This window comes from Odocoileus virginianus, chromosome 12, assembly GCF_023699985.2.
Source record: "Odocoileus virginianus isolate 20LAN1187 ecotype Illinois chromosome 12, Ovbor_1.2, whole genome shotgun sequence".
NCBI lineage: Eukaryota > Metazoa > Chordata > Mammalia > Artiodactyla > Cervidae > Odocoileus > Odocoileus virginianus.
Genome location: NC_069685.1, coordinates 34,888,053 through 34,915,478, shown reverse-complemented (window position 1 = coordinate 34,915,478; position 27,426 = coordinate 34,888,053). Strand labels below are relative to the sequence as shown.

The 27,426-nt window shown below is 37.8% G+C and overlaps 1 pseudogene; it reads left to right on the top strand.

The window, feature by feature from the left end:
* Positions 1-16,096: 16,096 nt before the first annotated feature.
* LOC110140818 (nuclear transcription factor Y subunit alpha pseudogene) lies at positions 16,097-17,028 on the top strand (annotated as a pseudogene).
* The last annotated feature ends 10,398 nt before the right edge of the window (positions 17,029-27,426 follow it).

The following is a 27,426-nucleotide window of genomic DNA, read 5'->3' as shown; positions in this document are numbered from 1 at the left end:
ATTTCCTTCTCCAATGAATGAAAGTGAAAAGTGAAAGTGAAGTCGATCAGTTGTGTCTGACTCTTCGCGACTCCACGGACTGCAGCCTACCAGGCTCCTCTTTCCATGGGATTATCCAGGCAAGAGTACTGGAGTGAGTTGCCATTGCCTTCTCCATATATGCAGAATATATTATGTGAAATGCCGGGCTGGATGAATCAGAAGCTGGAATTAAGATTGAAGGAAGAAATATCAATAACTTCAGATATGCAGATGATACCACCCTTATGACAGAAAGTGAAGGAGAACTAAAGAGCTTCTTGATGAAAGTGAAAGAGGAGAGTGAAAAAGTTGGCTTAAAAATCAATATTCAGAAAACTAAGATCATGGCATCCAGCCCCATCACTTCATGGCAAATAGATGGAGAAACAATGGAAACAGTGGAAACTTTACTTTGTGGGCTCCAAAATCACTGCAGATGGTGACTGCAGCCATGAAATTAAAAGATGCTTGCTCCTCAGAAGAAAAGCTATGACCAACCTAAAGAGCATATTAAAAAGCAGAGACATTACTTTACCAACAAAAATACATCTAGTTAAAGCTATGGCTTTTTCCAGTAGTCATGTATGGATGTGAGAGTTGGACTATAAAGAAAGCTGTGCACCGAAAAATTGATGCTTTTGAACTGTGGAGTTGGAGAAGACTCTTGAGAGTCCCTTGGACTTCAAGGAGATCCAATCAGTCCATCCAAAAGGAACTCAGTCCTGAATAAGCACTGGAAGGACTGATGCTGAAGTTCCAATACTTTGGCCACCTGATATGAAGAACTGACTCGAAAAAGCCCCTGATGCTGGGAAAGATTGAACTCGCGAGAAGAAGGAGATGACAGAGAATGAGATGGTTGGATGACATCACCAACTTGGTGGACATGAGTTTGAGTAAGCTCTGGCAGTTGTTGATGGACAGGGAAGCCTGCCATGCTGCAGTCCATGGGGTCCTAGAGTCACACATGACTGAGTGACTGAACTGAGAATTGTGACTGACACAGGAACTCATTAGATTTTTTAGGAAATTTATACAATTTCTACAACAGTTATAAATAATAACATGAATCCATAAATATATAAGCTAAAGTTTAGTATCACCTCTAATTTGATAATGTTCCACATGTAATTTAATATATTAAATAGACCTGATTAGTTTCACATTTTGAGATGAGAGACAAATACTTTGAGATTTTTACAGGGACTCTCTGGGAAATCTCAAAGCTAATTTACTGAAAAAATTTGAAAGCTAGTCACTCGGTCGTATCCATCTCTTTGTGACCCCATGGACTGCAGAGCCTGCCAGGCTCCTCTGTCCATGAAATTCTCCCAGCAAGAATACTGGAGTGGGTTGCCATGCCCTTCTACAGGGGATATTCCCAACCCAGGGATCAAACACAGGTCTCCCACATTGCAGGCAGATTTTTTTTTTTTTTTTTTTACCGTTTGAGTTACCCAGGAAGCCTTAATTTGATGTAAACAAACAAATAACTAAAACTCCATTTAGAATTAGATTTTGGTATGCATATGCATACAAACTCAGTCCTGTCCAACTCTGTGACCCCATGGACTGTAGCCTGCAAGGATCCTTTGTCCATGGGGTTTTCCAGGCAAGAATACTGCAGTGGATTGCCACTTTCTCTTCCAGGGGATCTTCCTGACCCAGGGATTAAGCCTGCACTGGCAGGTGGATTCTTAAGTTGTCAAAATACCAAAATGCTTGAACATTTGAATAAATAATATCACAGATGAAATAATGATCTTAACTATCTGTTTAACCAGAGTGACAATAGAAGATGTTAAAGCAAATACAAGAGATTACACAGTTTGTGAACAAAGCTTACTTTTTAAAATATTGAAAAAACTGGGTTTTTGTAAGTAATCAAATATTTGATAAAGGCAAAATAAAGTTCAGGAAATTATTTTGATAAAACTCACAATTTTTTCTTTCTAGGCAGATTACGTAAAAGGTACAGAAAAACCTTTTACAATTGCTAATTAAAAGCAGACTAACAGTCATAAAACTATCATCCATTCAGCCAATGAAAGAAAATTAAGTTTCAGTTTTATGAAAGTACTCTGTTTATATTATATTGTCAGGGGAGTGTGTAATTTCCTTGGTTCTGTCTCGTCTCAGCAAAAATTTGAAGCAATGGATAGGCCAGTGTTGTAGCTCAGTTTTATTGACAAGCAAAGGAAAATACATCCTCGAGGCGTGAGGGTGGGTAGAACTAAAAGAGGATAAGCCCCAATCCTTCTAGGCTTCCTTTTAAATATTTGTCTCCTCCCTTCTGAGCCTGCCCTAAGTAAATCGGGCTAGCCAGGAGGGCTATTTGTTTTACCTGAGGTCCTCACTCTGGTCCTCAGACCTTCCTTTGTTCTATTTTCATGGGCTTTTTCCTTCTTGGTTTTTTAGCTACCACCATTCTGGACTCCTTTTTCCTATTCTAACTACCTAACACTATGTTTTGGAATTAGAGCTTTGACTTTGGAGTCTGCAAAGACCTCATGATGTTTTTCTTTCCATTTAGGTACAGGGGTTCATTTATCTTAGGTGAGGATATCTAAACAGAAGAATTCTCTCAGGCTGTGAAAATTAACTTCCAACTTTGTTAACTTCTGACCATACAGCTACTTAAAACAACAACAACAGCAAAAATCCTTTCAATTATCTTGTTAGGATTTAGCTGAAGCAAATACTAAATATTTCTAGCAGTTATGTGTGATCTACTGGACCCAAGTTCAGTTCAGTTCAATTCAGTTGCTCAGTTTTGTCTGATTCTTTGCAGCCCCATGGACTGTACATGCCAGACTTCCCTATCCATTACCAAGTTCCAGAGCTTGCTCAAACTCATGCTATTGAGTCAGTGATGTCATCAAACCATCTCATCCTCTGCTATCCCCTTCTCCTTCTGCCTCAAGAGACATCTCTAAAGAGAGTGGAAAGGACACTATCCTCCCAAGATCCAGAGCTACTCTCAAAGATGACCAAAAGATAGAAAATCTTAGGAATCCTCAGGGATTGCTCTGAGGGCTGGGAGTAATTGGTAGGACTCCAGCTGCAAATGGAGTTCAACCCACATTTCTGTATAGCCAAATCTAGTTGCAAATGGAGTACAACTCACATTTCCATCTGGCTATATTTTGATTCCTCTAGGCTGACTGTTGCCAAGAAAGGGTCTCAGAGCAGGAGATAAAACCAACAAGAAAGTGGCAGCTGTTCCCAGTGAGGTAGGACATAATGGGACTCTGGGCTAGACACCTGGGGTTTTACAACTGAAGTAAAATCCAAGCTTTGTTCTCACCCAGACACTCCAAGGACAAAGTTAGTAGTAAAAGTTGTACTCCACTAAAATAGGGAGATACAGTGCCCACTCCTGAGGCCAGGGAAGACTTCCCTGTCTGCATAAGTGCAGGAAGGCTTCTTGGGGGTCAGAATGGCAGGAGGCCCCACCCCGTAAGTGTGGACATGCACTCATAGAACTCAGTCGTGGGATCCACCTTAGAAAAATGCTGCACATGCATCTTGGAGAGGTTCCAAGGATTAATTAGTCAGGTGAAAAGAAAGAAACAAGGTAATTGGCCAAAGGTAAACAAATTCCTGGAAGGACTGTCCTGCATAAGTGATTTACATCATCTCTTTTCTGTGCTTCCTCCTTACTCAGATTGCCTACACTCCTCTCCAGGTGCGTCTCTGCCCCGTTTCTGACTTACTGTGTTCCTTCTCATTAAAGAGGGTGCCCACACCCTTTCTCCCTGGGTGTGTATCTCTGCCTTGATTTTGAGCTGGATAAGCAGTGTGTGCTCTTCCACACACTATGCTATCTCTCTAATAATAAACTTCATACCTGTTTTTATAGCTATTATCTCCTTGAAACATTTTCACTTTCAAATAGGGCAAGAGCCAGGGCTACTTTGCTTCTATCATCTAGCCCCTGCTGGTCTGGGGGCTAGGGTTCCTAGTTTTCATCTATATTACCCAAGTCCTGGGCAGGGAACTAAGATCTTTCTTTAGGATCCCTCACTGCTCTCCCTCCTAGATTAGCAGGTGAGAAAGGACCAATAAAAAAATAAGTCTCAATATAGAAAAGAGCTGATGTGAAATTTTATCTTCTTCTCTTGACTGGGGCCTACAGAGAGAGGTTTGGGACAACTGACCCAATGAGAATTCTCACCCTGAGTTGCCTTCTGCCATTTTTCCCAGGATCCTATCTGTAGGCACTAGAATAAGTCGGAGTTAAAGTAGAGAGTATATTTTTCGCTATGCTCAAGAATTTGGCAAGATTTTTTATTAATTTTAGTTCTGGTTTCCCTTTATCTGTTTAAGAGAATAGCCTGTAGCAGTTTAACAGAGAATTAAACTTGAGAGGGGCCCATGTGCTGGACTTACTTTGAGAATATATGGGAGGCCACTAGCTTGATGAATTTTTTTTATGGTCATATAGTCATTTCAAAGTGGAAGGGCAAGATAGGTGTTAGGTCTTCTCTAAATTTTTGGTAGAATTCAGCTGTGAAGCCATCTGGTCCTGGGCTTTTGTTTGCTGGAAGATTTCTGATTACAGTTTCGATTTCCTTGCTTGTGATGGCATTTTGTTAAGATCTTCTATTTCTTCCTGGTTCAGTTTTGGAAAGTTATACTTTTCTAAGAATTTGTCCATTTCTTCCAAGTTGTACATTTTATTGGCATAGAGCTGCTGGTAGTAGTCTCTTATGATCCTTTGTATTTCAGTGTTGTCTGTTGTGATCTCTCCATTTTCATTTCTAATTTTGTTAATTTGGTTCTTCTCCCTTTGTTTCTTAATGAGTCTTGCTAATGGTTTGTCAATTTTGTTAATTTTTTCAAAAAACCAGCTTTTAGCTTTGTTAATTTTTGCTATGGTCTCTTTAGTTTCTTTTGCATTTATTTCTGCCCTAATTTTTAAGATTTCTTTCCTTCTACTAACCCTGGGGTTCTTCATTTCTTCTTCCTCTAGTTGCTTTAGGTGTAGAGTTAGGTTATTTATTTGACTTTTTTCTTGTTTCTTGAGGTAGGCCTGTAATGCTATGAATCTTCCCCTTAGCACTGCTTTTACAGTGTCCCATAGGTTTTGGGTTGTTGTGTTATCATTTTCATTCATTTCTATGCATATTTTGATTTCTTTTTTGATTTCTTCTATGATTTTTTGGTTATTCAGAAGCGTGTTGTTTAGCCTCCATATGTTTGAATTTTTAATAATTTTTTTCCTGTAATTGAGATCTAATCTTACTGCACTGTGGTCAGAAAAGATGACTGGAATGATTTCAGTCTTTTTGAATTTACCAAGACTAGATTTATGGCCCAGGATGTGATCTATTCTGGAGAAGGTTCCGTGTGCACTTGAGAAAAAGGTGAAGTTGATTGTTTTGGGGTGAAACGTCCTATAGATGTCAATTAGGTCTAGCTGGTCCATTGTGTCCGTTAAAGTTTGTGTTTCCTTGTTCATTTTCTGTTTAGTTGATCTATCCATAGTTGTGAGTGGGGTATTAAAGTCTCCTACTATTATTGTGTTACTATTAATTTCCTCTTTCATACTCGTTAGCGTTTGCCTTACATATTGCGGTGCTCCTATGTTGGGTGCATATATATTTATAATTGTTATATCTTCTTCTTGGATTGATCCTTTGATCATTATGTAGTGTCCATCTTTGTCTCTTTTCACAGACTTAATTTGAAAGTCTATTTTATCTGATATGAGTATTGCGACTCCTGCTTTCTTTTGGTCTCCGTTTGCGTGGAATATTTTTTTCCAGCCCTTCACTTTTAGTCTGTATGTGTCCCTTGCTTTGAGGTGGGTCTCTTGTAGACAGCATATATAGGGGTCTTGCTTTTGTATCCATTCAGCCAGCCTTTGTCTTTTGGTTGGGGCATTCAACCCATTTACATTTAAGGTAATTATTGATAGGTATGGTCCCGTTGCCATTTATTTTGTTGTTTGGGGTTCACTTTTATACCACCTTTCTGCGTTTCCTGTCTAGAGAAGATCCTTTAGTATTTGTTGAAGAGCTGGTTTGGTGGTGCTGAATTCTCTCAGCTTTTGCTTGTCTGTAAAGCTTTTGAGTTCTCCTTCATATCTGAATGAGATCCTTGCTGGGTAGAGTAATCTAGGTTGTAGGTTATTCTCTTTCATTACTTTAAGTATGTCCTGCCATTCCCTTCTGGCCTGAAGGGTTTCTATTGATAGATCAGCTGTTATCCTTATGGGAATCCCTTTGTGTGTTATTTGTTGTTTCTCCCTTGCTGCTTTTAATATTTGTTCTTTGTGTTTGATCTTTGTTAATTTGATTAATATGTGTCTTGGGGTGTTTCGCCTTGGGTTTATCCTGTTTGGGACTCTCTGGGTTTCTTGAACTTGGTTGGCTATTTCCTTCCCCATTTTAGGGAAGTTTTCAGCAATTATCTCCTCGAGTATCTTCTCATGGCCTTTCTTTTTGTCTTCTTCTTCTGGGACTCCTATGATTCGAATGTTGGGGCGTTTCACATAGTCCCAGAGGTCCCTGAGGTTGTCCTCATTTTTTTTTATTCTTTTTTCTTTTTTCCTCTCTGCTTCATTTATTTCCACCGTTTTATCTTCTAAGTCACTTATCCTATCTTCTGCCTCTGTTATTCTACTCATGGTTCCCTCCAGAGTGTTTTTGATCTCATTTATTTCATTATTAATTTTTAATTGATTTTTTTTTATTTCTTCTAGGCCCTTGTTAAACATTTCTTGCATCTTCTCAATCTTTGTCTCCAGGCTATTTATTTGTAACTCCATTTTGTTTTCAAGATTTTGGATCATTTTTATTATCATTATTCTAAATTCTTTTTCAGGTAGATTCCCTATTTCCTCCTCTTTTGTTTGACTTGGTGGGCTTTTTTCATGTTCCTTTAGGTGTTGGGTATTTCTCTGCCTTTTCATCATGTTTAGATTGCTGTGTCTGGAGTGGGCTTTCTGTATTCTTGTGGTCTGAGGTTCTTTTTTATTGTGGAGGTTTGCAGAAGAAGGTAGACTTCCAAACTCATTCTATGAGGCCACCATCACCGTAATTCCAAAACCAGACAAAGATGCCACAAAAAAAGAAAACTACAGGCCAATATCGCTGATGAACATAGATGCAAAAATCCTTAACAAAATTCTAGCAAACAGAATCCAACAACATATTAAAAAAATCATTCATCATGACCAAGTGGGCTTTATCCCAGGAATGCAAGGATTCTTTAATATCTGCAAATCAATCAATGTAATACACCACATTAACAAATTGAAAGATAAAAACCATATGATTATCTCAATTGATGCAGAAAAAGCCTTTGACAAAATTCAACATCCATTTATGATTAAAACTCTCCAGAAAGCAGGAATAGAAGGAACATACCTCAACATAATAAAAGCTCTATATGACAAACCCACAGCAAGCATCACCCTCAATGGTGAAAAATTGAAAGCATTTCCCCTGAAATCAGGAACAAGACAAGGGTGCCCACTCTCACCACTACTATTCAACATAGTTTTGGAAGTTTTGGCCACAGCAATCAGGGCAGAAAAAGAAGTAAAAGGAATCCAGATAGGAAAAGAAGAAGTGAAACTCTCGCTGTTTGCAGATGACATGATCCTCTACATAGAAAACCCTAAAGACTCTACCAGAAAATTACTAGAGCTAATCAACGAATACAGTCAAGTTGCAGGATATAAAATTAACACACAGAAATCTCTTGCATTCCTATACACTAACAATGAGAAAACAGAAAGAGAAATTAAGGAAACAATACCATTCACCATTGCAACAAAAAGAATAAAATACTTAGGAGTATATCTACCTAAAGAAACAAAAGACCTATACATAGAAAACTATAAAACACTGATGAAAGAAATCAAAGAGGACACAAATAGATGGAGAAATATACCATGTTCATGGATTGGAAGAATCAATATTGTCAAAATGGCTATACTACCCAAAGTAATCTATAGATTCAATGCAATCCCTATCAAACTACCAACAGTATTTTTCACAGAACTAGAACAAATAATTTCACAATTTGTATGGAAATACAAAAAACCTCGAATAGCCAAAGTAATCCTGAGAAAGAAGAATGGAACTGGAGGAATCAATCTGCCTGACTTCAGACTCTACTACAAAGCCACAGTCATCAAGACAGTATGGTACTGGCACAAAGACAGAAATATAGATCAATGGAACAGAATAGAAAGCCCAGAGATAAGTCCACGAACCTATGGTCACCTTATCTTCGACAAAGGAGGCAAGGATATACAATGGAAAAAAGATAACCTCTTTAACAAGTGGTGCTGTAAAAGAATGAAACTAGAACACTTTCTAACACCATACACAAAAATAAACTCAAAATGGATTAAAGATCTAAATGTAAGACCAGAAACTAGCAAACTCCTAGAGGAGAACATAGGCAAAACACTCTCCGACATAAATCACAGCAGGATCCTCTATGACCCACATCCCAGAATTTCAGAAATAAAAGCAAAAATAAACAAATGGGACCTAATGAAACTTAAAAGCTTTTGCACAACAAAGGAAACTATAAGCAAGGTGAAAAGACAGCCCTCAGATTGGGAGAAAATAATAGCAAATGAAGCAACAGACAAAGGATTAATCTCAAAAATATACAAGCAACTCCTCCAGCTCAACTCCAGAAAAATAAATGACCCAATCAAAAAATGGGCCAAAGAACTCAACAGACATTTCTCCAAGGAAGACATACAGATGGCTAACAAACACATGAAAAGATGCTCAACATCACTCATTATCAGAGAAATGCAAATCAAAACCACAATGAGGTACCATTATACGCCAGTCAGGATGGCTGCTATCCAAAAGTCTACAAGCAATAAATGCTGGAGAGGGTGTGGAGAAAAGGGAACCCTCTTACACTGTTGGTGGGAATGCAAATTAGTACAGCCACTATGGAAAACAGTGTGGAGATTTCTTAAAAAGCTGGAAATAGAACTGCCATATGACCCAGCAATCCCACTTCTGGGCATACACACCAAGGAAACCAGATCTGAAAGAGCCACATGCACCCCAATGTTCATCGCAGCACTGTTTATAATAGCCAGGACATGGAAGCAACCCAGATGCCCATCAGCAGACGAATGGATGAGGAAGCTGTGGTACATATACACCATGGAATATTACTCAGCCATTAAAAAGAATTCATTTGAATCACTTCTAATGAGATGGATGAAACTGGAGCCCATTATACAGAGCGAAGTAAGCCAGAAAGATAAAGACCATTACAGTATACTAACACATATATATGGACTTTAGAAAGATGGTAACGATAACCCTATATGCAAAACAGAAAAAGAGACTCAGATGTATGGAACAGACTTGTGGACTCTGGGAGAAGGCAAGGGTGGGATGTTTCAGGAGAACAGCATTGAAACATGTATATTATCTAGGGTGAAACGGATAACCAGCTCAGGTTGGGTACATGAGACAAGTGCTCGGGCCTGGTGCACTGGGAAGACCCAGAGGGATCGGGTGGAGAGGGAGGTGGGAGGGGGGAGTGGGATGGGGAATACATGTAAATCCATGGCTAATTCATATCAATGTATAACAAAAACTACTGTAATGATGTAAAGTAACTAGCCTCCAACTAATAAAAATTAAAAAAAAAAAAACAAAGTGGAAGGGCAATTTGTAGCAAGGAAACAAAGTTTGACACCATGTTGGATCAGTTTGTTTTAATTTAACCCTTGCTTTCTGTTGCTTTTGTTTTATAATCACTAAAGTGATACTGTTTATAGCTCTAAGCATACACAATTGCCTGCTTCTGAGAACCCTGCTCCTTTGCCGGATTGTTAAACCAAAATGTCTCTGTTCAGCTCACAGGGAGACATTCTGACCCTCTCCACCTGTGAATGACTGCAAGGAAGAATAAATTAATACATCCCCTCACCCAAGGTTGGCCAAACCAGAAGACATTTTGCAAGATTCATGGTTGTTTTACTTTACTTCCTTACCTCCTCTACTTCTCTTTTCAATTAAAAAAAAAAAAAAAACTGGGATCCAGACAGTGACAAGAGGGTACTCTACAACTTTAGCCCACCATCTTCTTGGACACGCAGCTTTCTGAATAAGTTTGCTATTCCTTGCCTCAACACCTGTCTCCTAATTATTGGCTTGTAGTGTGGTAAGCAGAGGCAGCTTGGACTCAGTAACAAATTTAGACCCAAGATTAGAGAAACATACTCAAAAAGAGGAAGATAGAGATGGGATAATAAGAGCTACCTAGTCTTACAGTTTTTTATTGTAGGTACATATTTAATATTTGATTTTTCATTAGCCTTTTGCAGTGAAGCTATTTTGGAATTTTGGAGCCTCTAGATACTTCTGCCTGCCAATTAAAACGGGTACCAAAACAGGAGAGAAGGGAGTAGGGCACAACCTTAAAAATTGACATAGCTGTAGGATATGAAAAAACCTGGTTCATGATCTTTTTACTTTACCGTTCCAATTGGGCCAAAGAGTCAACCTCTCAGTAGACTCAACAAACAATCATTGTAATATATTAGCATCTTAATAACACACACATCAGCACCATGACAGTTCTGAGACCAAACATAAAAGGCCCCCAAAAGTGGGTGGTGGCCCAATTTCTGGAAATTTCTGTCCCTTCCTCAAAATGTAATGGGTAAAATCTTCCCATTCACTAGCCTATGAAATTACTGGTCCCATAAAAACTAACTGTGTCATATTTCAAAGCTCTCTTGCCTTCTCTCTTGCTTTCTGAGGTGACCCACACTCTGTGGACTGTGTTTCTCTCTAAATAAATCCACTTCTTACTTACCACTCCATCTTTGAATTCTTTTGCAGTAAAGCAAGAATGTCAAATTCACTGGAAACAGTATCTTATTTTGTTGATTTGGAAACACTTGTTTTCAAGTGAATATCTTAAACAATCTTCTCTAGTTGGAACATACCTTATAATAGTATTGTGATTCTAGGTTGCATTTTAGTTTTAGCTTTGTTTTTAGTAAAATCTACAAGTTTTAATCTAAGCCAAGCACATCCTAATTGAGAAACCAAAAAGGTAGCCACCAGAAGGACAATCTTTTGTCTAAATTCTGAATAAAATTGGAGAGCTTGATCAAAAGGAAGGGGCTCAAAATTTGAGAGAGTACTCACCAAATCAGAAGAAGGAGACACAAAGAGCATTGAGTGCAAGCATCTCAGTGTGGGTACCTCACTGAATTTTGATTCTGAAGCAGGATCTGGCAGTTGTCTCCTTTGAATCCCACATTCTAAAAACATTGAATGCCAGTCTCGATAAAGAGGTAAACTGAAACAAATGCAATTTACCTGATATTATTTGTAATTACCATAGGAATTGAAATTTGGGAAACACATGCTGCAGTAAGCTAAGTGGAAGTCCCGTGAAGGTTTGAATTGGGCTATATTTATAGGCAAGGAGTGCAAAGAGTGGGAAGCTCAGCCAGAGTCTAAGCAGTAATAATTAGCTTGAAGATGGAAATAAATTCTTGGTGGATGTCCATGGTTTGGGAGATAGTGCTTTGTTTTCTGTATACTGAGCATTTAATGGAAATCACTGTCTCATTTCTTAAGTTCAGTTCTTCTGAGAGTACATGCATGAGATTTTGCATTTCATATTCTCCAGTTGCATTCTAGATTAAAATTCTTTCACAGTATTATTTCTGAAAGCAGTTTATATGTATATGCAGAATGCAATCATTAAGAGGACTATGTATATACATATATAAAACAATATAAGTATAGTCAAAGCTATGGTTTTTCCTATAGTCATGTATGGATGTGAGAACTGAACCATAAAAAAAACTGAGTGATGAAGAATTGATGTTTTGGCACTGTGGTGTTGGAGAAGACTCTTGAAAGTCCCTTGGACTGCAAGGAGGTCAGACCAATCAATTTGGTCAATCCTAAAGGAAATCATCCTTCTGGCTTACTTCGCTCTGTATAATGGGCTCCAGTTTCATCCATCTCATTAGAACTGATTCAAATGAATTCTTTTTAATGGCTGAGTAATATTCCATGGTGTATATTATACTAACACATATATATGGAATTTAGGAAGATGGTAACGATAACCCTATATGCAAAACAGAAAAAGAGACTCAGATGTATAGAACAGACTTGTGGACTCTGGGAGAAGGAGAGGGTGGGATGTTTCAAGAGAACAGCATTGAAACATGTATATTATCTAGGGTGAAACAGATCACCAGCCCAGGTTGGTACATGAGACAAGTGCTCGGGCCTGGTGCACTGGGAAGACCCAGAGAGATCGGGTGGAGAGGGAGGTGGGAGGGGGGACCGGGATGGGGAATACATGTAAATCCATGGCTAATTCATTTCAATGTATGACAAAAACTACTGTAATGATGTAAAGTGATTAGCCTCCAACTAATAAAAATAAATGGAAAAAAAAAATAAAAAAAATAATAATAAAGGAAATCATCCCTTAATATTCATTCGAAGTACTGGCTGATCTTGAAGCTCCAATACTTTGGCCACCTGATGTGAAGAACTGACCCATTGGAAAAGACCCTGATGCTGGGAAAGAGTGAAGGCAGGAGGAAAAGGAGGTAACAGAGGATGAGGTGGTTGGATAGCATCACCAACTCAATGAATATGAGTTTGAGTAAACTCCAGGAGAGTCCCAGCAGAAGAAACAGATTGTTACCAACACTGTAGAAGTGTCCTGTGTATCACTCCCTGAAAACAATTCTATTCCTCAAAGTATTCTGTAATTTGCTTACTGCTTTACAATTAAGAACAGTGCTCATTTACTTTATTTAGGATCTGTAGGCATTTTTATAATAGTTATACATTATTCTTTTAGAAGCTCTTCATGAAAGTAATGATGGCTATCGTTTATTAAGTCCATGGTATGTGTCAACCTATTCTAAGCCACTGACATACAGAATTTCATTTCACAGTTATAGCAACTTTCTAAGCTAGATCCTTATGATTTCATTTCACAAGTGAAGAAGGTGAGTCTTAGATAAGCTAAATGAGTCCTTAAGTTTACACAAACAGGAACTGGAATATCTATTGTCACAGCCAGTGTGGTATTGAACATGATAATGATACCCATAAAGAAGCACTCATTTTAATTGAAGAATCATTTTGCTGTCTCATGGGAGGCTCTTAGGTAAATTACCAAAGTGAGACATTGAATTGAAAAAAAAAAAAAAAAAAAACCCTCAGTATTTCATTGATTGTATCAGTGGATAGCTGAGTTTAAAATGAACAGCTAAACCTCCTCCCCTGTAATCAGTTTTTTTTTTTATTTCCACTTAAAGCATTCACTCAAAATATGCCATGAAACAGTATAAGACATTTAAAAAAATAAACATTTGATTACAATTTGCTTTCAAACAATTTTCAGCTTATCTGAGATAGATATAAATGCCAAGTAGATTTGATGTTGCTGTTTTTCAATCACTACGTTGGGTTTGACTCTACGAGTCCATGGACTGAAGCATGCCAGCTTCCTCTGTCCTCCACTGTCTCCTAGAGTTTGCTCAACTTTGTGTCCATTGAGTCAGTAATGCCATCCAACATTCCCATCCTCTGCTGATCCCTTTTCCTTTTGCCTTCAGTCTTTCCAAAGACTAGGGTATTTTCCAATGAGTAAGCTCTTCACATCATGTGGCCAAAGAACTGGAGATTCAGTTTCAGCATCAGTTCTTTCAAGGAATATTCAGGGGTTGATTTGCTTTAGGATTGACTGAATTGATCTCCTTGCAGTCCAAGGGACTCCCAAGAGTCTTTTCTGGTGCCACAGTCCAAGAGCATCAATTCTTCACCACTCAGTCTTCTTTATGGTCCAACTCTCACATCCATACATGACTACAGGAAAACCATAGCCTTGACAATATGGAACTTTGTCAGCAAAGTGATGTCCTTGCTTTTTCATACACTGTCTAGGTTTGTCATAGCTTTCTGTCCAAGGAGCAAGTATTTTATTTTTTTTTTAATTTGTGGTTGTAGTCACTGTTCACAGTGATTTTGAAGCCCAAGAAAACAAAATCTGTCACTTTTTTCTTTGTTTCCCCTTCTATCTGCCTGAAGTGATGGGTCCAGATGCCATGATCTAAGTTTCTCTAAAGTTGAATTTCAAACCAGCTTTTTCACTCTCTTCTTTCACCCTTATCAAGAAACTCTTTAGTTGCTATTCACTTTCTGCCATTAGAGTGGTATCATCTGCATATCTGAGGTTGTCAATATTTCTCCTGACAAATTTGATTCCAGCTTGTGATTCATCCAACCCAACTTGTCACATGATGTACTCTGCATATAAGTTAAATAAATAGGGTGACGATATGCAGCCTTACTGTACTCCTTTCCCAATTTTGAACCTGTCAGTAGTCCCATGTCCAGTTCTAATTGTTATTTCTTGACCTGCATACAAGTTTCTCAGGAGATAGGTAAGGTGGTATGGTACTCCTACGTATTTAAGAATGTTCCACAGTTCTTTGTGATCCACACAGGCAAAGGCTTTAGCATAACCAAGGAAAGCAGAAAGAGAAGTTTGCTTTTTTTTTTTTTCCTGGAATTCCCTTGTTTTCTCCATGATCCAACAAATGTTGGCAATTTGTTTTCTGGTTCCTCTGCCTTTTCTAAACTAAACTTGTACATCTGGAAGTTTTCAATTCACACACTGCAGAGGCCTATCTTGAAGAATTTTGAGCATAACTTTGCTAGTATGTGAAATGGGTGCAATTGTATGGCAGCTGGAACATTCTCTGTCATTGCCCTTTTGGGGGATTGGAATGGAAACTGGCCTTTTCCAGTCCTGTGACCACTGCTAAGTTTTCCAAGTTTGCTGACATATTGAGTGCAGCACTTCAACAGCATCATCTGTTAGGATTGGAATAGCTCAGTTGGAATTCCATCACCTCTACTAGCTTTGTTTGTAGTAATGCTCCCTAAGGCCCACTTGACTTCATACTCTAGGATGTCTGGCTCTAAATGAGTGACCACACCATTGTGGTTATCCAGGTCAATATGCCCTTTTTTGTATAGTTCTTTGTATTCTTGCTACCTCTTCTTAATCTCTTCTGTTTCTCTTAAGTCTTTACATTTCTGTCCTCTATCATGCCCATTCTTACATGAAATGTTCCTTGATATCTCCAAGTTTCTTGAAGAGAACTCTAATCTTTCCCATTCTGTTGTTTTCCTTTACTTCTTTGAATTGTTCATTTAACAAGGTATTCTTATTTCTCCTAGCTATTCTCTGGAACTTTGCATTCAGTTGGGTATATCTTTTCCTTTCTCCCTTGTCTTTCACTTTCCTTCTTTTCACAGCTATTTGTAAAGCCTCCTCAGACAACCACTTTGCCTTCTTGCATATGTTTATCTTTGAGATACAAATGCTAAGTAGATAGGTATATTTTAATGCATCAGAAAAATGCATTTATGTAAATGATTTAAAAGTGAATTTTCAACTCTAAGTTCAGTGACATCTATTAGCAACTTTACTTTGACCATAGTGGGAGGATTTACACCCAAGAAGTTAAAAAGCACTAAAAAATTAGGTTTTTTGAAAAAAGTCCATAGAGTTGTTTTACTACCACCACTTTTGTATGTGATTTTGTTAAATGTCTCTAATGTTCTTATGGAAGAACATTTTCTCAGATATACAATTATAATGCAGATTCAGTCAACCTATATTGATTCAGTATTTAATAACCATTATTATATGTTGAGCAACAGATGTTAAAAAATTATACATAAACAAGATACAGATACTGTCCTTCTGTGGTTTAATGTCTAATAAGGGTTAGACATTATATTGTTTAAACATAATCTTATATGTAATATGTCATGTAATTTTGTCCATACCCACATGATTTTGGGAGGAAAGACTGCCATTTTTGAGGCAGTGGTATGGTGTCGGCAACAGTGGCTGGAGCCTCTTACTGAGTTTTGGGGTCTGGTACTGAAACCAATCAGTATGGGCAGCGAACCGGGGGAGTGAAGCATGGAGTGCGTCTAGCAGTCTTCTAGGATCTCCAGCATGAAACTGATTGTGGACAGGACTCTGACTTGGAGGGACCATGGAACAGTATGCAGCAAACAGCAATAGTTTGACAGAGCAGATTATTGTAGAGGCTGGACAGATGCAGCAGCAGGTCCAAGGGCAGCCATTAATGGTATAGGTCAGTGAAGGCTGGTTAGTCACAACCAGCCAACCCATCATGGTCCAGGCTTTTCCTGGTGGACAAGGTCAAACCATCATGCAGGTACCTGTTCTGGGACATGGGGTTTGCAGCAGACACAGTTGTCCCACCAGGACAGATCCAGATCCAGGGTGGACAGGTTGTGCAAGTGCAGGGCCAGTAGGGCCTGACCCAGCAGATCATCATCCAGCAGCCCTGGACGGCCGTCACTGCTGGCCAATCGCAGACACAGCAGCAGATTGCTCTCCAGGGGCAGCAAGTGGCACAGACTGCTGAAGGGCAGACCATTGTCTAACAGCCAGTTAATGCAGATGGCACCATTCTCCAGCAAGGCATGACCACCATCCCCACAGCCAACAGGCAAGAGCACAGATTGTTCATACAGAAGCCAACACCAACACAACCAGCAGTGGGCAAGGGACTGTCCCTGTGACACTTCCAGTGGCAGGCAATGTGGTTAATTCAGGAGGGACGGTCATGATGGTACCTGGTGCTGGTTCTGTGCCTGCAATCCAGAGAACCCCTCTCCGTGGTCCGAAGATGCTTGGAGAAGAGCCTCTCTATGTCAATGCCAAATAGTACCACCTTATACTTAAGAGGAGGCAAGCTCAGGCTAAATTAGAGGCAGAAGGGAAAATTCCAAAGGAAAGATGGAAATACTTGCCTGAGTCTCAGCACTGTCATGCCATGGCATAGAAGCATGATGAAGGCAGATGATTTTTCTCTCCAAAGGAAAAAATAGTCCCAGTATGCAGGATCCAAGTCAAGTAGATGAAGAGGCTGTGACACAGATTATCCAAGTGTGCTAACCCCAGGCCATGTAATAGAGCTGATCAAGGTCATATTCCTCGCACTGCTTCCCACTGTGCCAAGGATGCTGATCAACTCTTCTGATGGGACACTGACAATCACATTCTGCCCTTTTCTACAGGACAGAAACCACTTGTTTTTAATAAGTGGCTCAGTATTATAATTACAGGGATGTCTGGCAAACTGAAATTGCAAGCCTTTGTCTCACCCTTTCAGTCAGGGCTTATCTCAGACTGTTGGTGACATTGACATTTCGTGAATTGGGATGATGCAAGGGACTCATGCAAGCCCATCAGTACCATGCATAGCACTTGTGTTGACTGTGATGTCAGCCAGCCTTCTGAGCAGAGGAGAACAACCTTCTCAACCTAAACTGCAATTGGGGAAGCTGCAACCCATTACTTCCCACAGATTCTGAACAGCGTCTATCCCTCTAACAGGAGATCTCAGGCTGACTGATGGGCAGTTTGTATTCAGAAATAGTTTCCAGGCAAGGCAGCTCCATCTCATGATATGGAAACAATAAATTCTCTGAGATACATTCATCTAATCTGTGATAATAATAAGAATCTCTTCTACCCAGATGATAGGTTGGGATTTTTGGACTCCAGCCAAGAAAAAGCTAACTCTGGGGATAGAGTGATAAAAGATTCAAACACTAAAAACATAAATTGTTGGATCTCTTAGCTTTCACAAGGTGTGGTTTACTTTTCTGTCTGGTAACAGGTCATATGGACCATAGTTCTTGCTGTGGCTACTTTTAAGATGATTTAGAGGGTACTGGACCATGAAACTGCCTTACCTTGGTAGAGAACAAAATTATACAACTTCTGTGCTGAAGTACTGAGGATATGTTTAATAACTCCAAAACAAAGCGAAATTAGAGATTTTCAATCATAGGCTTTGTGACAGTATTTGAGGAATAGAAAGGTTCATGTATGTTTCAGCCCAGAAGGACAAAGTGTAGTGTATATGCCCTTGTGATGTCATATAGCATGATTTGCCAGTGGATGGATGCCTGGGATGGATCATTATAATGAAGAGAAAAAGTTACATTTATACTAGAAATTTTAACAAGCGTGGAAAGGGAAAAGTCTGAGATTTGATCCTTGACAATTTCTAGAAAGCACAGTTTAGTCAAGCTAGCCGGGACCTAATCCCGGTTGCCTGCTAGAGTGTGAGGTTGATGCTGGCTTCACTCCTGCTGCGCTTTGTGGTGGCCCCAGAGAGTGAACATTCTCATTCTTCCCATGGCAGTTGATTCTTTGGTACCAGTTTCTGTTGGTTTCCCCTTTTCTCCATTGGTCCTATGCAGAAAGGCTTTCATATTGCATCCATGTTCTTGGAGTAAAGTGCAGACTGGAGATAGAGATTCCTGCAGGGTCAGGAACAGGGCCAAAGCCTCCAGAGTGGGTTGCACCTCAGTAATCTGTTTCTTTTCTAGATGTGGAACCCTGGAACAACTCAGGTGATTTCAGAAGAGTTGCTATTTTCTTAGAAACAGAAGTAAGACTGTAATTCTTTCAAAGAACATTTGGTTTTGATTTAAATACCAAGACTAGAGATTGGCTCTTCCTTTGATATCACTCTAGCTATGTAAAGAGGGAAAAGAAATTAAACTCACCAAGGAGAACATCACAAAAGGAAATCATTATAATGGTGCAAAATAGAGGTACAGAGCTATGCAGAGAAAGCAGGAAGTGAAGTATCTCCCTACTCGCTTGAGTCGACTTATCTGTCCTGGCTTCCAGATGTCAGGAGGGGCTGACCCTTTGGTATTAACTTTATTTGGTAAGCCCATGGACCGAGGAGCCTGGTAGGCTGCAGTCCATGGGGTCGAGAAGAGTCGGACATGACTGAGTGACTTCACTTTCGCTTTTCACTTTTATCCATTGGAGAAGGAAATGGCAACCCACTCCAGTGTTTTTGCCTGGAGAATCCCAGGGATGGGGTCGCACAGAGTCAGACACGACTGAAGTGACTTAGCAGTAGTAGTAAGTGCTTCAGATAATAGATTACTAAAAACAATGAGGAATTTTTATTCTTTGGTTTTATTTAGAAGTCTTCAAGATGTAGAGTTCAGAAAGAAATTTCTCAGACATAATTTCTAGTGGTTAAACCAACAACAATTCTAAAATGCTATTTATTTGTGTCTGTAAGACTGTACATATACTACCAACCTCATAGTGTTGCAGGTTTTTTTCTCACAAGTTTGAGGGGTTTTTTTTGTTTGTTTATTTTTAATGAAATGCTTCAGTTGTCATTTTATCTTTGCATTTCAGGTAGCTCATGACCCTTTTATTGTGGTCATTTTAGCACATAGTAACTCACAAAGTGGGGATGAGATTTGGATTTTTTTCTTTGTAACTAGAAGTTCTTTTATTCATTTGTTCTTGTGACCATAGTGATGCAAATAGAGTGAATGGATGAGTGAATAGTTGGTTTAATACACAGTTATTTTACTTAAGTGCTTTTCTTTTGACAGGATAATTATAAATGTATATATTTTAATTGCCCTGGTACATTGAACATGTCAGTGTCTATACCACTTAACCACAGAGCATTTTTCTGGCTATTGGATGTCTGGTAACAATGTCTTGATTTTCCTTTGGAGCTCAACTACATAGAAGGGTTTTTTGTTTTCCTTTTTTTCCCTCAGCAGTGGAAGAAGCACAGGTGATTGATCATTGATGTCATTTCAATTGTTATTTTTAAAGATCAACTTATAAGAATGCTAAAAAAAAAAAAGTATTTATACTGGAGTAATATATGTAAAGTGATAATTAAAAAATTATCTGTGCAGATACAGTACCCTTAAGAAGATATAAAAGTCAGATTTGGAAGTTTTCAACTTTTAACTGATGCTATCAATTTAACCAGCAATTATTCAGATGAAAAATAGTGTAAAGAATATTCTAGATCAAACAGGAGGTAAAGAGATAAAGCATTTCCATTATAATATAAATCAATGCAATAATTCAAGACATCTTTCATTGAGAAAGTTTCTCTCATAGCTAGGTAGATGTATATATTTGTGTGTATATACATCACCAAACATATACTATATATTTAGTATATATTATGTATATTGTATACATAATATATATGTATACACATTATTTATATATGTACACTATATATATGTATACACATAACATGTATACATGTATATATAATATGCTGCAGCTGCAGTAAACTCTTCCAAATGCTCAAAAAAGCTTTTTTTTCCCTTTTGGCTCTTGGTCTTCAGATATATTCATCATTTGACATGGACCAGTGCAACTCAAAGGTGATCTGTGAACTAGCTGGCTACCAATCTATCTATGATGATATAAAGATATCAAGCCACTTGAAAAACTGTTTTCAAACCACTTGAAAAATATGCACACATCAACACTCACAAGTTTAACATTCAAGTGTATAACCTCACAGGGCATCACATCACTGTCATTGAGAAGAGTATGGCATTCAATTCAGAGAAAGATGGAAAAATATGTCAGCCAAACTAAAGAATAGGATCATGTAGCTCCCTTAAAATGTTAACATTTAAAATCTTAGCTACCTGTCTTCTAAACCTGTATAGATATTTGGTTCAGCGTTAATCAAAAAGTGAACTACCCTTCACTCTCCACACTCAATTGCTTAATTTCAGATAAAAGAGACAAAGTGCCAACTGCTTTGATTTATCAATGATTTCATATTATTTTCTTTTTGAGTGACAATCTTTCCATTTGATAGACTTTTTACAAAGCAGTAATTGGAATTACTGTTGCAGCATCATCAGAATAAAATCTCCAGACATTCTTTGTCCAGACACATTTATTGAGAGCACATTACTTTAACTGTGGGCATGGCAGACAGATGAACTGATATTAGGAGACTTATACTAGTCCTTGTCTCTGTTAACATAACAAATTATTTCTTCTAAAACAAGTTTCCAGTTGACTAAGGAAGAAATTTCTTCTTGTTTGAGAGAGATATTTGATTGAGGCTGGTACTTTTATAATTAAATCCGAGAGAAGAAAAGCAAACCTGTAGAGTGAAAAGAAAGTCATGGAAATAATTTTAGTAATAATATTTGGAAACAGCCTTTGGTAGATGTACCAAGAAGAGATGGGAAAGATTTTCAAAATAAACCTATTCCACTAAGATAAATTAAGCAGAATATCTGAATTAAGTGTAAGCTTTGCTCATTGATGGTAATTTGATTACTATAGACAGGAATCTGTATATGAAGTTTTAAAATACTGACATAAACAAACAAATAATCCAAATACAAAGAATGAGGAGACTGACACTGCACTGGGGAAAAATATGTTTTATAAAGAAGAAGGGAATATCTGGTATTTCTGGCACATAGCATCAGCACCTTCAGTTGAAGGTGACAGCAAGCATAAAGAAATGGCCCTAAGGACTTAAGAAGCAATAAGGATCAGTGTTCACAGTCTTAAGACTGTTGTTTTGAACAGAAGACAAAACATATTTAATAATGAAGACAGATCCACAAAATTGAATCTCACTGGATATCTCTGCAATGGTGGACATATAAAGAAAGGAATTTTAAAGCAGAACACAAATAGATTCTAAATAATACATTGAAATCTATTCCAAACTATTGTCCCAACTCCTGAACTCATAAATATTTGGGAAGGTAGTTTTGGATATGAATTAACCTTTCATCAATTTCAGAGATAAAGCTCACTGTGAGAGGATTACTATTTCTTACTGGTAGCATAATTTCATTTTTATCTTCAAGTTTTGGACAGTTTGAAGAATTTGGGTTATACCTTGCTTGAAACAATCTTAGGAGAGAATGACACCATGAAATTAAAATCAGCATGGTGAAATTGTGAAAATTTGGGATTCTGAATAAGTCTAAGAATCTAAGATGTGGGGAAATTAGTGATTAATCATATGTATTAGTAATTTTATATAACACATAGGGAGAGTTACTATGCAGGGCTGAATATTATAGAGGTACTTGGAACAAAATGACTGCTTCTACTTTTGAAAACATTGATTTGAGGATATTTAACCAAAAATAGAAGAGCAGTAAGTAAAATTCAGTCCAGAGAAACTAACTGTAACTTGGACTTTATAGGTCTGACTGTCTTTTTGTTAAAGCTGTTTGTTGTGTTGACTTAGAAGAATTTACAAAAGGGTAAATACTTTTAGGTAGACATGTCATTTGAAAACTGAAGAGAAATGCAGGCTGTGAGAAAAATAAGGGGGATTCTACAACATTATGAAATAAATAAAAATCAATAGGAAGACACTATTAAGAAAATATGAAGGTAAGCCAAGTATTGGGAGGAAATATTCTATCAAAGAACTGATATAAAGAATATATAATAAAAATAATGTAAATATATTTTAAAATGTAATTCTCATTTTTTAACTTGAACCAAATTTATATTTTGTTGTTTGATTTGACAAACATTCTTTCTATCTGAAAGTGTTAGTCCTTCAGTTGTTTTTGACTTTTTGTGACCCAATGGACTGAAGCCCATCAAGCTCCTCTATCTGTGGAATTTTCCAGGCAAGAATACTGGAGTGGATTGCCATTTCCTTCCAAAGGGGATGTTCCTTACGCAAGGATCGAACTTGGGTCTCCCACATTGTGGCAGATTTTTTACCATCTGAGCCACCAGGGAAGCCAAATCAAGCATATAGTGACACTGTGGGCAAAGGCAGTCTCTCATAGATGCATTCTTTCTTTAAATCTTCTTTTAAAATTTATTTTATTGGTTTGCAATTACCATAACATTGTGAATTTAAGGTGTATAATGTGCTGATCTGATACATCTAGATGTTGCAGTATAATGACCATCACCTCTAAACATGCAATTTATTGATCACCCCACTGGGCAGCATAAGAATGAAGTTGTACCTGGGGGTTCACTTTCTCACCAAGAGATAAAGAAACCTTATAACCTGTGTGGGCTTATCACCTTGTCTGAGATTATCTTTCCCTGTTTCACAATCAATGTGTGCTCCTTTGCTCTGCTTAAGTGTGCATGTCAAATGGTAACTAGTCCACCCACATCCTACTCTGTCCCCTAGAGGAAGGGGGCAGGGTCCTTCATTCTGCTGCACATAAGCTGTGTATTCTTGTCTGCTGCCCCTGGAGGAGATCCCATGGCCATGGAGGGGCCAATACCCTCTACTGAAGTTGATCTTGCTCCATTTCTTTGTCCATCCTGTTCTTGACTGTGGTGTGTATTCCTCAAGGACTCTAAAACAAGATGCAGTGGGCAGTAGTCTTCAAACTTCTGCTACTGGTTATACACAAAGGATGCCACTTGTATGCCAGATACACCATGACTAAAATGGAAAAAAAAAAGAAAAACATTAAACTCCTACAGAGGGAGAATTTTTTTTTTTTTTAAAGAAAATACTTAAGATTTCTAACCCATTAAATACACAGCCTCAAAGATTCTGTGGTATTGTACAAGAAAATCTTCAGGTATAAATGAAAGTTGGGAATGAAAGTAGAAGAAACAGACAAAGTATGTATTGATACATTTAGAAAAGGAGTGATTTATCTTCGTGTGTGTGTGTGTGTGTGTGTGTGTGTGTGTGTGTAGAATGAACATTTTCTAGTAGACGTAGTGGGATGATATGCCCAAGTGGTTAAGGCTATGGACTACTAACCCACTGTGCTCTTCATGTGTGGGTTCAAATCCTATCCTTTGCAAGCTTTCCAGTGGTGGGGGAATGCAATTTTGGGGGCTTCCCTGGTGGCTCAGTGGTAAAGAATCCGCCTATGAATGCAAGATCCTCAGGTTTGATCCCTGGGTCAGGAAGATCCCCTGGAGAAGGAAATGGCAACCCAATTCAGTATTCTTGCCTGGGAAATCCCATGGACAGAGGAGTCAGGTGGACTACAGTGCATAGGGTTATAAAAACAGATGGACACAACTTAGTGACTAAACAACAACAAAATAGACATAAGGGAGATGTGACTTTCCCAGATATACTTTAATACAAAGACTGAAATAGAAAGTTTTAACCATGAAATATGTTATATAACATTCCATAACATCTAATTATTTAAATAATAAAGATCAAATTAATCATTAATATAACTGCTGCTATCAATTGAAGAGTAACATAAAAATCCTAATTTGAAGAAGTAATGGTGAAAGAAGCTTTTTCGCCCCTTTCCTATTTTCCTATTCCTGTTCTCTTGTAACCTTAAAAGGACCTAATCTAGGAATGAGATCACCAGGAAATTTAAACTAACTCCTGACCTATTATCCACAGAATGCACATGATATCTTGCCTAATCCATTGATTATTTTCCTAGATTAAAAGAAGTAGGAATAAAGAATTGAGCAGTTAAAGAATGACTAGCTCTTTGCCCCCAGCAGCCCTTTAACAATCCTGCAGGTATACCATGTGGGAAAGACAACATCTGAAGCAGTCCTGAGGAGCCAGCCAGCCTGAACCCAATGGAAAAGGACCCAGACTTTGACCTCCTGTCTTGATCATTCACTCAGATTCTTTCCTTCTTTTTTCCTCTAAGAAATGTCATTGCTGAACAGTAACCAACAGAATTGGTTTTGGGGACACTAGTCTGCCTTCTTCATAGGTTGCCAGCCTTCTGATTAAAGCAGTCTTTCCTTTCTACTAACATTTGCCTCTCAAGTATTGACTTTTGAGCAGAGAGCCACTGGATCTGAGTTTTGTAACAATAGAGATGCACAATTTAAGTTGGAGGGCTTCCCTTGTGGCTCACTTGGTAAAGAATCTGCCTGCAATGTGGGAAACCTGGCTTCAATCCCTGAGTTGAGAAGATCCCCTGGAGAAGGAAAAGGCTACCTGCTCCAGTATTCTGACCTGAAGAATCCCATGGACTGTAAAAAAGTTGGATGTGATCATAGACATAAAGCATTCAAATATGTCATTTTTCTTATTTGAACAAACATACAATTTTTCCAAGTGCCATGTTCTTTCAAATCATGAATACATAAATGATTTCAAATGTGTTTATATTGCTTCTTTAAGTAAATAAATATTACATAGGTATAAATTATACACCCAAAGTCCCAATCTAAATGATGACTTCGTACAAATGTATATACCCTTGTAGCCACAACAAAATCAAGCTACAGAGCATGCTCATCACCCTAGAAAATTCCCTTGTATGTCTTTGAAATAATTTCTTAATCCAAATGGAGCAAACAATATTTTACTTTCTGTAACTAAATATTTATCTTCCATTTGTAGAATTTCATCTAAATGGTCAAATTTATGTACTCTACTTTTGTGTAATTATCAGTCATATCTACTTCATTGATATTTTCTTTTTTCTTTTACTTCATTGATATTTTCAAATAATTAATTTTTATTAAAATTCCATATTTTTATCAATTTATCATGCCATTAATTCCCTTCACATTTTACCATTTGTTTCATAAGAGAGTAAAGAGACCTTATTGAAATACCAGGGAATTTTATGGTGATGTCAAAGGGTAACACCATAGTAATAGTAGTAATAGAGCTAAATTAGCATCAGAATAAAGAAAAACCTAAAACCTCACTAGTAAATCTTAAAAACATAGCTGAATATAATCAAGATAATCTATAGTCAAGATTGCTAGGAGAAATATCAATAACTGTTATTGTCACTGTCAATAATATCTGTCATCAGATATTCAGATGACACCATCCTTATGGCAGAAAGTGAAGAAGAACTAAAGAGCCTCTTGATGAAAGTGAAAGAGGAGAGTGAAAAAGTTGGCTGAAAGTTCAACATTCAGAAAACTAAGATTATGGCATCCAGTCTCATCACTTCATGGCAGATGGAGAAACAGTGGAAACAGTGGCTGACTATTTTAGGGAGCTCCAAAGTCAGCACAGATGGTGACTGCAGCTGTGAAATTAAAAGACGCTTACTCCTTGGAAGGAAAGTTATGACCAACCTAGATAGCATATTAAAAAGCAAAGACATTACTTTGTCAACAAAGGTCCATCTAGTCAAGGCTATGGTTTTTCCAATGGTCATGTATGGATGTGAGAGTTGGACTATAAAGAAAGTTGAGCACCAAAAAATTGATGCTTCTGAACTGTGGTGTTGGAGAAGACTCTTGAGAGTCCCTTGGACTGCAAGGAGATCCAACCAGTCCATCCTAAAGGAGATCAGTCCTGGGTGTTCATTGGAAGGACTGATGCTGAAGCTGAAACTCCAATACTTTGACCATCTGATGTGAAGAGCTGACTCATTTGAAAAGACCCTGATGCTGGGAAGGATTGAGGGCAGGAGGAGCAGGGGATGAGAGAGGATGAGCGGTTTGAATAGCATCACCGACTCAATGGACACAAGTTTGGGTAAACTCCAGGAGCTGATGATGGACAGGAATGCCTGGTATGCTGCGATTCATGGGGTCACAAAGAGTCAGACATGATTGAGCAACTGAACTGACTGACTGATAGGCAATTTAATTGATTCTAAACACACACTTCAACCTTCTTTAAATCAAGATATATAATATGTTGGCTTCTTGACACTGCTGTATGATATACAGGAAAATTGTTAAGAGAGTAGATCCTAAGAGCCCTCTTTAGAAGAAGAAAGTACTTTTTTTCTCTTTTTATTGTATCTATATGAGATGATGGATGCTAACTAAATCTATTGTGCAATCATTTCATAATATATGTAAATAAAATCATCATTTTGTAAACTTTAAATTCATACAGTGATGTATGTTAATTATTTCTCAGGAAAACTGAGATGAAAAAGTGGTAAATTTCAAATCCAAACATTCAACAGCTTGATATTCATTAATATTGAAAAGAGGAAAATGTGACTCATTACTTGAACCAAAAAAAGAGTGAATATATATATACACATAAATTATATGAATTATATAATTAATAGACAGATTTAAAATGGCTATCATATATGTGCTCAAGAATATGAGGGAAAATATGGGCATACTAAGAAAAAAGAGAAAGAAATCTTTAAAAACTAAGTGAAAATATTGGAGGAAAAAAAGTTTTAACTAATTGTAATTAAAAAAAAATAATCACTGGAGACACTGACCAGAATACAGACACTTGTGAAACAGAGTATTTACTGCCATATCAGTAAATAAGTATGGTACAGCCATCAGCTATTTTGGGCCTCCAAATGTGAATTTCTGAGCTTGGAGAGTGCCCAAAAGGAAGAAGAATGTGAACTATCCAGCAGCTATCAGCCACTCCTCACAGTGAGTGCTAAAGAGCTCCGGGGATGTGAGAAAGCCCAGAATGCAGCCATCCACCACTCCCTACTGTGAGGAAGGAACTAAAGATGTGAATATCAATCCAATCATTTAGATTAAACATAAAAATAAAATATACAATTAATCCAAAGGAAAAAAAAAAACAGAGGAAAATAAAGAAAAATATGT